Raw genomic sequence first — 14,323 nt, forward strand, 5'->3', positions numbered from 1 at the left:
AGAGGTTACTTCAGTAGTGGAAACTGGATGGGTGGGAGTGATGATTAAAAAAAATTTTTGAACCAGTGAATGGCTTATCTATTCAAGTAATTTTAAAAAATTGGCTAGAAGTTCTAACCAACCAACCAACAATTATTAAATGCCTGCTTGTCTTAAAATAGTCTACAGGCTAGGTAGCCCAAATGCATGCAACCTTAACTCTGAGATACAAAATATAAGGTTGAATGAAGGGGCTATGCCTAACCAATTTCTGGAAATCAAAGTTGTTGGTGCCTCTGGGGAATTCTGATATCAGTGACTTGGCCAAATAATTTCACTTGCTTATTGGTGGTCTTCTCTAGAACTCAGATAGAGCAGGGAGACAAATAGAGATAGAGTGAGATGCTCATCCAACCAAGTGAAAAATTTTCAGCAGTGTGTCTGCCAAAAATCCACACATTATTCATCTGTAAACCTGAAAACAGGTAGGAAGGAACCAGTAATTGTTTTATGGTACAGAATTGTTCAAAAATTTTCTTTAATGTTATAATGCTATGTGTATAGTAAATGAGTTTAATAAATCTGGTAGGAAAAAGTCTTCCTCATTGATTACTGTAGTTTATATATTTTAAGGAGATACTGATGCTTTTCAAAAGGCATGTGTTCATCACCAGTAGAAGTTATCTTTCATCTTTCATTCCAAGTATTAATGACCTTTGATTGGCAAAACCATCTTGATCTTTTCTCTTAGAATGTCAGGTGACTAAAACGGCACTGTAAACAGTGAACAAAATTATATAACACCGCAGCATTTCCCCATGTGCAGGATCCATACCACTGGTGATAATCAAGATGGTTCTAGGCAGTACCTGAACAAAGCAGTAAACAGCACTGAATTATACAACAAGGTTATTCCTGTTTACAGGCCAGGTGTGGTGGCTAATGTCTATAATCCCAACACTTTGGGAGGTCAAGATGGGTGTCTCACTTGAGCTCAGGAGTTCCAGACCAGCCTTGGCAACATGGCAAAACCCCGTCTCTACCAAAAATACATAGAATTAGTCATGCATGGTGGCTGCGCTTGTAGTCCCAGCTGCTAAGGAGGCTGAGGTGGGAGAATCACCTGAGCATGGGAAATCGAGGCTGCAGTGAGCTGACTGTATGCCACTGTATGCCAGCCTGGGCAACAGAGTAAGACCCTGTCTCAGGAAAAAAAAAAAAAAAAAAAAAAATCTGTTCTTCTTTCAAGCCTTGAGATTCGAAGTGCTTGGTTGGCAAGAGTAGCTAGCTAGAATTTAATAGCTGGTTTGTTTTCATTATACTAATTTTCACATTTACTATCTTGACTTTTTTTCCCCCTTATTGACAGGCGTTTACAACACAAATGTATGTCTGGATTACCCACATTCACAGAAGTGTTAAAGACAGGAGTGCAGGTGCTGCTATGTTATAGGAACCCCTTGGTTAAAAAAACACAAAAATCCAATGGTCTTTTTCCAGGGCTTATCTTTCCTCGACCTAAATTCTCCCCATGGTCTTCTATAACACACACTTAGCCTCTCCAGGAATGGTGTAGTACATAGAATAAACTGGAGTCAAGCTGGTTTTGAATGCTTGTTCTTTTTACTGCTGTGTGAGTCTACAAAGTCAGTCGACCAAATACCAAATGAGGCTGAAATTGGCTACCCTGGAAATGGAGAGGAATAAATGAGATAGTAAATGTAGAGCAGCTGGCATACAGTTTAACAGATGCTCAATAAATGCTGATTTCCTTTCCTCCTTCGCTTCTCCTTCTCTGTCCTTCAGTACCTTTCTCAGTATTCTCTCCCACTGGTTTCCCTTCACTGTCATGGCTTTATTATTATCTTTCTAGGAATGGATAATTTCTAATTTTCTATCACCAACTCTGACGTTTTTTCAGAGTACCAAATCTTAGCTTTTGTGTCTGTTTAATAATTCTACCTTGATACTCTGGCATCATCTTTTTTTTTTTTTTTTGAGATGGAGTCTCGCTCTGTCGCCCAGGCTGGAGTGCAGTGGCCAGATCTCAGCTCACTGCAAGCTCCGCCTCCCGGGTTCACGCCATTCTCCTGCCTCAGCCTCCCGAGTAGCTGGGACTACAGGCGCCTGACACCTCGCCCAGCTAGTTTTTTGTATTTCTTAGTAGAGACGGGGTTTCACCGTGTTAGCCAGGATGGTCTGGATCTCCTGACCTCGTGATCCACCCGTCTCGGCCTCCCAAAGTGCTGGGATTACAGGCTTGAGCCACCGCACCCAGCCTCTGGCATAATCTTAAACTCAATCCACATAAAATATAATTTCTCTTTCTACAAAAAACATGAAGGCAGTGGGGGTAAGGTGAGAGTCACAGGAGTTGGAGTGAGGAGCCACAAGCTCAAATCTTTTTTTTTTTTTCGTCCCCATCATGGCAATTTTTTTTTTTTTTAACAAGTTCACTGGTTTTTAGTCTATGCTCTACCTAATCACCTGAACATGTCTCCTAGCTTAATCTCATGTTTTTTTTTTGCCTGTGATGGAGTGATAAAATGACCATTTTCTGTTTATAACTTTTTGCAAGCCTAAAAAATGCCACATAAAATTGCTACTGACATCTGATTCAACATGATGGGATGAGGGAAGGTGTTAAGGATGATTGAGATTTTGAGCCTGAGTTCTGCAGTGTCTTTTGCCTCTGTCTCGCCTTTCCTTCACCATTGTCATTCCCCAGAATTCAGGCCTACCTTATCTTTCACATTTGTGCTGCATTTACAGAAAAATTGGCTCAGTAAAGGAAATAATAGTTGGTAATATGTATCCAGTATTGCTCAGGAGTTTTAAAAATAACTAACCATGAAATATATAATATATATACTGAAAGTACATTTTTCTCCAAAAAACCTACTTCTCAATAAATCATAGAAGGAACACTCATGTAATACCAGTGTCTTAGAATGTTAGGCTTATTTGGCTTATGGTTTTGCAGGCTGTACAAGAAGCATGACAGCAGTATCTGCTCCCAGTGAGGGCTTCAGGCTGCTTCCACTCATGGTGGAAGGCAGACGGGAGATAACATATGCAGAAATCACACAGCAAGAGAAAGGAGAGAGGAGGTGCCAGTCTCTTAATGAACTCACTCCTTCCAGAATACCAAGCCATTTATGAGAAACCCACTCCCACAACCCTTCCCACCAGGCCTCACCTCCAACACTGGGGATCAAATTTTAACATGGGACTTGGTAGGGTCAGGCAAACCAAACTCAAACCATAGCACCCTACTTAGGAACAGAACATCAACAGCACTCCAGAAGCACCTATTACCTCTCAAGCACTACGCCCTGCAAAGCCAGCTATTTCTTTATACTTTTACTTCCTAAACATATATCCCTAAATCTAGATTGGTTTGCCTGTTTGTTGAACTTTTCCATTTCCCAAAGTGGTCATACCAATATACATTTCCAGCAGCCGTGTAGTTTTAGTTACTCCAACTCTTAACAAACATTTGGCATTTTCTGGGTTTTTCATTTTAGCTATTCTGTTGGATGTGAGATTAAAATCTCATTTAGGTTTTAATTTGCATTTCTCTAGTGATTAAATTAGTTGAGTACCTTTTACATGTTTTTCGGCCATCTACATGCCTTTTTTTTTAAAATTTTTTTAAAGGAACTAATATTTAGATACCCTCTTTTGTGAGGTGACTGTTTAAGTTTCTATCCTTTTTTTTTTTTGAGATGGAGTCTTGCTCTGTCACCCAGGCTGGAGTGCAGTGGCGTGATCTTGGCTCACTGCAACCTCTGCCTCCTGGGTTCAAACAATTCTCCTGTCTCAGCCTCCCGAGTAGTTGGGATTACAGGCACGTGCCACCACGTCCGGCTAATTTTTATATTTTTATTAGAGATAGGGTTTTGTCATGTTGGCCAGGCTGGTCTCAAACTCCTGACCTCAGGTGATCTGCCTGCCTGGGCCTCCCAAAGTGCTTGGATTATAGGTGTGAGCCACTGCACCTGGCCTCTACCCATTTTTTATTGGCTGTCTTATTATGTAATCCCAGCACTTCGGGAGGCTGAGGTGGAAGGATCACTTGAGCTCACGAGTTCGAGAACAGCCTGGGTAACGTGGCAAAACCCAGTCTCTACCAAACATACAAAAATGAGCTGGGCATAGTGGTGTGCACCTGTAGTCCCAGCTACTCTGGAGGCTGAGGTGGGAGGATTGCTTGAGCCCAGGTTGAGACTGCAGTCAGCCGAGATCACTTCATGGCCTTCTAGCCTGCATGGGCGACAGGGTGAGACCTTATTCCCTCCACCCCACCCCCCCTCAAAAAAGAAATGAATTCATTTGTTTGATGCTGTTAGAACACCACTACCTACCTTTACTTTGGCCCCAAATTCACAAATGAACCCTCCAGAAGGTAATGCAGTTAACTTCATGCATTCTCTTTAAACAATGTACTAAGTCTTTATGCCAGGGAATTTGGTATTAACAGACACAGTACAGGTCTCTCATTTCAAAGTAGTATTCCTAATCAAGAAGGAAATGAGAGACCTGTATTGGAACCGTCTTTAACATCTTTGAGGTTGGTAAATTTAGGTAAGTTATTCAACCTATTTTAGCCTCAGTTTCTTCAATGGAAAAATGGGGCAACAATACTTATTTTACAGAGTTGTGAGGATTAAATCAGACAATATATATAATAGGCTTTGCACAGTGGCTGGCATACAGGAAACGTTTAATATATGGTAGCTACTATAAACTCGGTTATTTCCATATAGCTTTCCATGTCTACATGGAGGGAGAAAATGAGCAATGTCCGTTGTAGTTCAGCTATTACAGTTTTCACTCCAAAGTAAAAAAGGCATTTAGATTTACTAAGTCTTCTGGGAGTTTGGTTCTTCTGACTCCCTTCATCTGTGAGACCATAGGTACTTTTAGCATGTAATATAATTAAAAGTATTAGAAAAAAGGAAAAAAGGCCAGATGGGTGTCACGCCTGTAATCCCAGTACTTTGGAGGCCAAAGCTGGTGGATCCACCTAGAGAATTAGGGAGGTGGAGACCAGCCACAATGACCTGCTTTGGGAGAGAGCACATTCTAAAAATACAGAAACCAGCAGGGTGTGGTGGTATGCTTGTAATCCCAGCTACTTGGGAGAGTGAGGTAGGAGTACCAATTCAACTAAGGGGGGGTGGGGTGGGGGGTGGGCGGAGGTTGCTGTGAGCGGGATCGCACCATCGCACTCCAGCCTGGGCAGTAAGAGCGAAACTCTGTCTCAAAAAAAAAAAAGGAAAAGAAAAAGGGAAAAAAAGGCCAGGAACGGTGGCTTATGCCTGTAATCCCAGCACTTTGGGAGGCCGAGGTGGGCGGATCACAAGGTCAGGAGATCAAGACCATCCTGGCCAACATGGTGAAACCCCGTCTCTACTGAAAATACAAAAATTAGCTGGGTGTGGTGGTGCATACTTGTAATCCCAGCTATTTGGGAGGCTGAGGCAGAAGAATTGCTTGAACCTGGGAGGCAGAGGTTGCAGTGAGCCGAGATTGCACCACTGCACTCCAGACTGGCGACAGAGCAAGACTTCATCTCAAACACAAAAAACAAACAAACAAAAAAAAGGGAATAAAGACATATGCAAAGTACAGTCCCTCAAATTTTTATTAGACCCACAGAAATAAAATTAGTCTGTTAAATTGCTATTAAGTTTCTACATTTACTTTCTGTAAATGACTTGTCATGGATGTGTAACAAAGGGCTTACAGACTGGCACTGCCCTGTGGACCACACTCTTGGTGGAACTGCTCTAGAGTGCTGACAAAAATCAGACTTTGAATCCACAGGGCTGAAGTCAAAGCAACTGAAGGGTGTCCTGACTCACGGCTGGCCACCTAGTGGCCTCTTTCTAGTCATAAGCACAATGTTGTGTCACTCCTTAGTTCAAAAACCATCCATTGTTCTGCCTGACTCAAGGGTAAAATCTCAGTCCTTTAATCTGACATCCAAGGCCTTCCAGAGCTGGTTCTAAACTTTTTAAGTCTGACTTTCCACTATTCTTTATTTCACTAGACTGCACTGTCCAATATGGTAACAACTTGTCCCACTTGAAATGCAGGAAGTGAAATGAGGCTAATTTAGGAACCGAATTCATAATCCTAACTTTAATTTAAAATAAAATTTAAAAATATACACGATTCGATTACCGTACAACTTTTAAGTATGCTTGGAATGACTTGGATATGTGAATCTATTTTTTTAGCTGGAAATTTTACGAAATCAAGTACTGAGATATGCTATAAGTATAAAATACACACCAGATTTCAAATGCTTAGTTATGAGAAAAATGTAAAATATTTTTAATGTTTAGTGATTTTTTATATTGATCACATGTGAAATAATATTTGGATATACTGGGTTAAATAAAAGGTGTAATTAAAATTAATTCCACCTAGACAACATGCCCCAAACCTAGGAATCACTATTGATTCCTCCTTTTCCTCATTTAATTGGTGAGCAAGATAGGTCAACTTTTTCCTCACCTCTACTGCTACTATCCTAGTCCATGATACTCCGTTTCGTAAATCCCTCAATGGCTTCCAGTGCACGTCACCTTCTTATCGAGGCTGAAGACTTCACCTCCTATCATTCCTTCTTTTGGTCAGTAGACTTCAGCTACACTGACCTTGCTGTTCCCTAAACACAACAAACTTCTCACCTTAGGGCCTTTACCCCGCTATTTTGGTCTCACACTCTGTTCTTAAGTCCTTTCTAATACCTTCTCAGTGAGGCCATCTCTGATCAACCAACCACCAAAAGTCTGCTCTTTTCCCCAGACTAACACTTCATCCAATCAGCCTTTAATTCTCTTCACAAACTTTTTTTTTTTCTTTTTGAGACGGAGTCTCGTTCCATCGCCCAGGCTGGAATGCAGTGGCGAGATCGAGGCTCACTGCAGCCTCCATGTCCTGGGTTCAAGCTATTCTCCTGCCTCAGCCTCCGGAGTACCTGGGATTACACAAGCGTGCCATTGTGCCCAGCTAATTTTTGTATTTTTAGTAGTGATGGGGTTTCGCCAGGTCGGCCAGGCTGCTCTCTAACTCCTGAGCTCAGGAGATCCACCCACCTCAGCCTCCCAAAGTGCTGGGATTACCGGCGTGAGCCACTGCACCCGGCCTTCTTCACAAACTTACGGGATATTTTCTCATTTTAAAAACTTGTTTATACGCTGTTTCCCTCTAAAAACAGGAGTAGGAACCGTTTGTTTTGCTGCTGCTTTATTTCAGTGTAGGTGAACACCTACTCTGTACCTGGCACAGAGTAGCTGTTCTTCCAACAGTGTTGAATGAATATCTAATTGCTGACTACACGCATCTGTCTGGTTGGCTCACAGGCACTTCGAATTTTACATGGTCAAAACAGAGACTTCTTTCTTCCCTAACATATATTCTTATTTTGTTTCTAATCTCAGTGAAGATATTACTATCCTCGTAGCTGCTCCAACTCATTTGGCAGTCACCTCTGACATCTATTTTCCTCAGTCATTTTCAGTTAACGAAATCTCCCAATAACCACTTCATCTTCTTCACAACTACTTGCCACCAACTCAGTCCAAGTCGTCGTTGGCTCACAGTCTGCTGTTTACTCCAAACTCTTTTCCTTGCCTCAAATTTTTGTGTAACAGTGATCTGTCTAAAATGAATTCAATCCTGATTCTTCTACTTAAAATCTTTCAATATCTTCCTCCTGGCTCTCAGAAGCTGACTTCTGCACACAGCATTCAAGGCCTTCACAAGCAGACCTCCAGCACTGTCTTCTTTACCCAAAAATCTCTCCAGTGTTTGCCTCCAAACATCGGTACTTACTGCTTCTTATCTAGGTCTTCCATAATACCCTTATTAAAGCCAATTGCTTCTCTAGTCCCATTCCATTTTATTCCTCCCTCTTGGTTTATTAAGGGGTTCCTCCTTTATTTGATTCCACAGTATTAAGTAGCTTCACTCTCATCATACTGATGCCTACTTACTTGTCTACATTCTACAGTGTAAGATTAATGGGGGAAACGATTTTCTAACAATAATTAGCTGAATGTTCACTCAAACAATGCTCATTCTGGGGGCAACGATTTTCTAACAATAATTAGCTGAATGTTCACTCAAACAATGCTCATTCAAATAATGCTACAGAAAAACATCCGCATTTTGACAAATTTCTATTAACCGAAGCAATGAAAATATTAAATCAAAAGAAAACATAGACTATGGTTCCTATGCTTTTTTTCTGTTTTAGCCACAATGCTTTAATAAATTACGCAAAGACTACAAACCTTTATTACATCAATTGTTACAAAAGGCTAAGTGGAGAAAGATTACTTATCTGAGGCTGCACAAAATCAGTGGGCAATATGGATTTCATTTAAGCTTGTCAGTTCTCCTGGATTAAATTCTTGGCGCTGTCTCACATACTCCCAAGTCCTAGATGTAGGATGCTATAAGTTGCAGTTACTAGGTTGGGAAAGCCATGCCCTGACTCCCCTGCGAAAAACATATCAATATGTTAAGTTCCTTAGCAAATCACATCTAGATTAAGTTCATAAAGCTTTTTTTTTTTTTTAACCTTGCAAATCTCCAAACTTTTGCTACTTAATAAAATACAACAAAAGTTTTGACATTGCAGCCACGGAAAAACAGATCTCTACCTCTGAGGTGGCAGTAATCCAAGCAGTTACTAGGATCTACGAAATATGAGGCATCATTAGAATGCTCGGGAAAAAAATCTACAGAAATATGTACATCCTCGTCATGAATCTGACCGTTGAGTTTATGTAAAAGTGGAAAAGGAACCTCACTCGTTCCTTCCCTGGTACCTTCACAGCGTCTCCCGTCCCAGTTTGACTAGTTGAATCTAGGGACACTTAAAAGGTAAATCCTAGCCTCCTGGCTGTCCTTCCGTCTCCCAGGATTCTGCTAGGCCGCTCAGTTGGCAAGCTTAAAGTCCAAAGATTCCGCACTCTCCGTCTTTAAACGGTCATGTCACAGAGACACGAAGGTTAGCACAGAACATTAGTTTCCAAACTACTACCCACCGCAGAAACACGCGGGAAGGCTCCGCGGCCACCCAGCCTCTCCGCCGCGCACATGGCCGGCCGCAGCTCCCACCCCCGCTGCCGCGCAGGCGCCGGGTAGGCCGGGACTTGCGGTCGCCGAGAGCGGATCATTCCGCCGCTTTCTTTGTGTGGCTGAAGCGCTAGAAGTGGCATATTTTCATCCCTTTCGTTAAAAAATCAGACTCTCTTTCCCCTCTCTCCCGGTGGGAACAGAGTCAGGGAGTGGGTAGGAACGGGATCTGCCGATGAGTGCAGAGGCGGAAAATCCTCGGGCGAGCAGCTGACGAGGGCCGGGTCCGGGAGGGATGCTGGGAGCTTGACTCACTCGCACACCATGTGTCCCTCCGCGCGCAGCACGGGGGACTTTTCGGTGGGGATTTTGGGCGCCGACCAGACGCGGCATTTTCGGAAAATAGCGCCCTGTGCTGCTGAAGCGCTTTGTGTGTAGCGGGGCCGCGTCAGCCCGGCCGGGTACGAGGCGCCTCGGGTCCCCGCACCACCTCCTGCTGCCTTCCCGTCGCCGCTCCCGAAGCTTTTCCAGGTCAGTGCGGGTCTGTGTAGGGCCCTGTTACCACCGGATGTGGAAGTTGATCTCTTCGCTGGTAAAAAATAATTCCACTTCCCCCGGAACCCAGATCATCCCCGCGATTTCCTGTTTATTGCATTAAGGCGCCGGGTTTCCGGGGCTCCTGGCCCCGCTTATTCCGCGGGGGTCGGCGGGGTCGGCCTGGGCGCCCGCTCCGCCTGCGCCGTCGCTGCGCTTTGTCCGCTGGGCACCCCGCTTCTGGGAGGGGCGGGCAGACATGGTGGCGGCCGCCGCCCCCTCCTCGGCCCTGGCGTGCGGCGGCCTCCTCGCGGCTACCTGGCGGGCCGGTCCCGAGCGGCAGCCCCGGGGTGGCGATGGGGTCGCGCCGAGGCAGCGGAGGTTCTGCGGGCGACTGGAGGTTGGCAGTGGGCGGGAGAAGGAGGAAGGCAGGCGCGGCCGGGCCCGGCCTCTGGCGCCGCGGTAGCCTTTGTCTGGGCAGCTTGACGGCCCCGCTGGGCTCTCCGGAGAGGGGAACGGGCGGCGGGGGCGGCGGGTCCTGGGCGCCCTGTGCTGCGGGGCCGAGAGGCGCTCGGGCCGCGGCGAGATCGGCCGGCTCAGACAGGGTTAACGGGAGAGCCTGGCCAGTCCCGCGCGGGGCCCCCGCAGCGACAGTCTTGGCCGCGGGGACTGGAGTCCTGAGGGGGAGAAGCCTGCCGTTTTGAAGGCTTGGGACTTCTGCCCGAAAGACTTCGCCGCCGAGACCCGCGGGTGCACGGCCTCAGGGAAAAAGTTGAGAATTTTGCCAGGTCATCTCTGCCAGGGCACAGTTCATCAGTGTGTATTTAGTGTGTTTCGGTGAAGCTCTCCAAGTGTGTTGAATCAGCGTGCCTAGCCTCAAGGGTGCATCGTGAAAACTGAAACCAAAGGAATGATACAGGCCTGCTTTGTGTGTGTCTTCCCACTTGAAGCTTGTTTTCAGTACAAATACTCTTGCTTTAAACCTGATTGGACTGTGGCGAGCGGACATCTGTTCAAAGGAGGGGCCGAGACCACAGTACTTCTGAAGGGGGCTTGATAATGTGGAAACATTTTAAGTTTTCTCTCCGGACTGTTTTGCTCTTTCAATTCAGGCAAGTTACTGAAGTACGTTTTTTATCTAGAAAAAGGTTTGATGTAGGCTGTAAATGGTCCTTGTAAAGTACATTGCCATCCCAGAATGAAAAGATCCACTCTCATTTATTATGCAGAAGTTAGTGGTCAGACATTCTTGTAGATAGTTTATCTCGTGTAAAGACCCACCCAGCTTGGTTTAAATTTTTTTCTCACTGACGTATAAACCATCAGCTTTGATACTTCCATTTTCAGGGTCAGACTTTGAGGAAACTAAAGATGGCTTTGTTTTATTTTCTCCCGGGTTTTTTTTCCCAAAAACAAAAAATACATCCATTACATGTTAGCATAGATGATTTGTTAAGAGTAACATCTTGCATTTTTGCAAATCTTTTTAATGCCTGGTTTAATAGAAGATTCTCAAAACTACGTCACTGTTGTGGTTAGCACACCATGTAACCTCTGGAACACTCCACTGTACACTCATACTTTTTTTTTTATACCAAAAAACAGAAATGTGTCATTCTTACCGTGCTTTCACCATACAAGTCAAATCAGGATGTTATGCAAGACACATTTTAACAAGACGAATAAGATTGATTCCCATACTTTTTTTTACTGGGCTCCAGCTTTTTTAAAAGTTGGAATTTAGGTACCTAAACAAAATCATAGATAATGACTGCATAATCTGCCTATGATCTTGGAGACTCAGGAACATTTGAAAATATTCTTAAGTGATTAAAAAATTTAATTCTAGTACGTACAATGATTTACACAAGTAACACGTGAATTCCACATTACATATGCTATTAACACTTGTGTGTAAATGTTATTTTTAAAGATGAAACATGCTGAAAACTATAGGAGGTGCAGATTCTACGGAAAACTAGTTCTGCAGTGAATCCTTTGGTGAAACGAATAGTTCGCAGATACGTATCCTTAGAGTTCTTTGTCTCTGAATCATTCTGGGTTTTCTAGGTTGAGAGACAATTATACCTAATTGATTAATGCGTAAAAATTTAAGGCCATACTTTAATGGTTTTGAAAGGAAGCTAAGTTTGTTTCCAGTTGTTTCTGTGAACTCTAGTCTGAATCTGTCAGTCTGTAGTTCTCTACTGTTCCATCAACAGGAAGCATCTGGTCATTCTTCGTGTAATTGTTAGAAAATACCAGGTGTATTTTTAATGTTTGCTGTTTAAATGAAAATAGATTGGATCTTGGTTAAGTTTACTTGGTTTGGCCAGGCACAGTGGCTCACGCCTGCAATCCCAGCACTTGGGGAGGCGGAGGCGGGCCGATCACCTGAGGTCAAGAGTTTGAGACCAGCCTGGCTAACACGGTGAAGCCCCATTTCTACTAAAAGTACAAAAAATTAGCCGGGTGCGGTGGTGCGCGCCTGTAATCCTAGCTACTTGGGAGGCTGAGGCAGGAGAATCGCTTGAGCCAGAGAGATGGAGGTTGCAACGAGCCGAGATAGCGCTATTGCATTCCAGCTTGGGCAACAAGAGCGAAACTCTGCTCCGTCTCAAAAAAAAAAAAGTATGCTTGGTTTTAGTTTGTTTAGTTTGTTTTTTCCTCTAACATTGTGTCATTATAATGGACCACATCTCCTGTACCATGGATGTTTTGTTTTGTTTTGTTTTTCCTTTGGCCTTCATTACCTTGTTAGAAATAGTAACAGGTAAAGTTCACATGTCATGAGGAATTCAGAAATTCAGAAATTACATGAAGTTTTGCATCATGAATTTTATTTTGAGGGTGCTTGAGGCGGTTACCCAGTCTCTGTTTGCAGGTAGCCTGAGTTCAGATGAACTCTCTGATGGCCTTCATCTCTTCTGACTTTGCAAACGTTAAAAAACAAACCCACACAAAATCTCAGTTCAGAGCAACTTAGTTTCCTTAGTGTCATCCTTCCCCTCCCCTCTCCTCCCCCACAACTAGTAGGATTTCCAGCTAGTAATCACAATGTTTCTATAGCCTGATGTGCCTACTTTGGTATAGCTATAATTAGTATTATAGTTTTCTGAAGATGTTTGTTCCATCATGCTTTCTAGAAGGTAAATCTAGCACTAGATGAGATCAGTATTAGGGCCTCTGTTTTTTCTCAGTGTTGACATCACAGTGCTCTATACAGAGAAGATGCTTTGGTGCAATCAGCTGTCAGTTCGGTTGTTGGTGGGCTAGTGCACCTTCCTCTGTCTCTCTGTCTGTCTGTCTCCCTCCCTCCCTCCCTCCCTTCCCTCCCTCCCTTCCTTCCCTCCCTCTCTCCCTTCTTTCCTCCCTGTGTTCCCCTCTGCACCTTTTCTTTCTTTGACAGGATCTTGCTTTCTCTGTTACCCAGGCTTAGTGCAGTGGTGCAGTTATACTTCACTGCAAGCTCCGCCTTTCAGGCTCAAGCAATGCTGCCTCTGCCTCAGCCTCCTGAGTAGCTGGGACTACAGATACCTGCCAACGTGTCCGGCTAATTTTTAAATTTTTTTGTAGAGACGAGGTCTCACTATGTTGCCCAAGCTGGTCTCAAACTTCTGGACTCAAGTGATCCTTCCACCTTGGCCTCCCACGTGTTGGGATTACAGGCGTCAGCCACCAAACCTGTCAGAGAGTAATTCTGAAGATGGTAGAACAGCTTATTGAAAGAGCAAGGTGTTAGCCCCACTTTACTTTGTACTAGTTATATTACACGTGGGGTATTGAGTTGGTTTTTTGGGTAGCATACTATCATAAGTGAGACCTTGTATTCATTCTCAGACTTTATCAGAATAATCTGGAGAGCTAATAAGAAACCACACAGAGCCCCAAACTTAATGTAGGGTAGGAATGGACCTTTATTTTTCTCATTTTCAAGGTGGTAGACATCAAAGTGTCAAAATCACTTATCTGTAGAGCATAAACGAGGACCTTGATCATGAGAGAAATGGAAATGAGAAAAAGTTGAAAAAATGGGATATTTGACCTAAAGAAGAGGAGCTTCTTTTAAGAAGTAACAGCCACCTTTAAGGATTTGGTGTTCTGTCACACAGAAGGATCAGATTTGACCAGAAGGAACTAGGGTCAGTGGGTAGAAGTTTAAAAGAAACAGATTTCCACTCTATTTCAAGAGAAATTTCCTCAAAACTGTGAAAATAGAATGAGTTGTTTTGGGTGGTAGGCTGTTCCTTTTCACTGACAGATTGAGGATTCTAGAGTAGAGGAATCGTGCTGAAGGAGAATTTGGGCTAGGTGTCTTCAAGTTACCTATAAACTTTGAGGTTTTATTAAATATGCCGAGGTTTATAGGTGGAAGAACAAAAAACTAATTGAGTGAAACAAGCTGGTTAACTTAACTGGATAATAGTTTTTGCCTTTTTTGATAAAGAGAAATGAGTATTAAGTGAGAAGGCTATTTAATGAAGGACTGTAAACCACTCTGTAATTTGGCAGATTCAGAAGCCTTAAAAACGGGCATACTTTCTGACATGGAAATTCCCTTTAAAGAATTTTTTTTTGGTGTAGTAAAGGTGTGTGTGAATATTTAGCTGTGAGCATACCAATTGCAGTGTTGTTGGTTATACAAGCTGTGTGTTAATGCCTTTGACCCCCACGGTAATCATATGGAGTGGGTAGTACTATTTCTGTT

The 14,323-nt window shown here is 43.5% G+C and overlaps 1 protein-coding gene across 9 annotated transcripts in view; it reads left to right on the top strand.

Moving 5' to 3' along the window:
• The first annotated feature begins 8,230 nt into the window (after positions 1–8,230).
• LOC116268568 (GA-binding protein subunit beta-1) overlaps positions 8,231–14,323 on the top strand; it is a 76,963-nt gene continuing 70,870 nt past the window's right edge. For 2 of the 9 annotated variants that reach the window (XM_031662236.1, XM_031662235.1), the window contains exon 1: positions 8,231–9,612. The gene's annotated coding sequence lies outside the window, so the exon portion shown is untranslated. Of the gene's footprint in view, positions 9,613–9,662; positions 10,728–14,323 lie in introns of those variants that run through there. The other 7 variants (XM_009210158.3, XM_031662242.1, XM_031662239.1 and 4 more) reach the window with 5 other exon arrangements.

Source organism: Papio anubis, unplaced genomic scaffold (assembly GCF_008728515.1).
Source record: "Papio anubis isolate 15944 unplaced genomic scaffold, Panubis1.0 scaffold50, whole genome shotgun sequence".
Classification (NCBI taxonomy): Eukaryota; Metazoa; Chordata; class Mammalia; order Primates; family Cercopithecidae; genus Papio; species Papio anubis.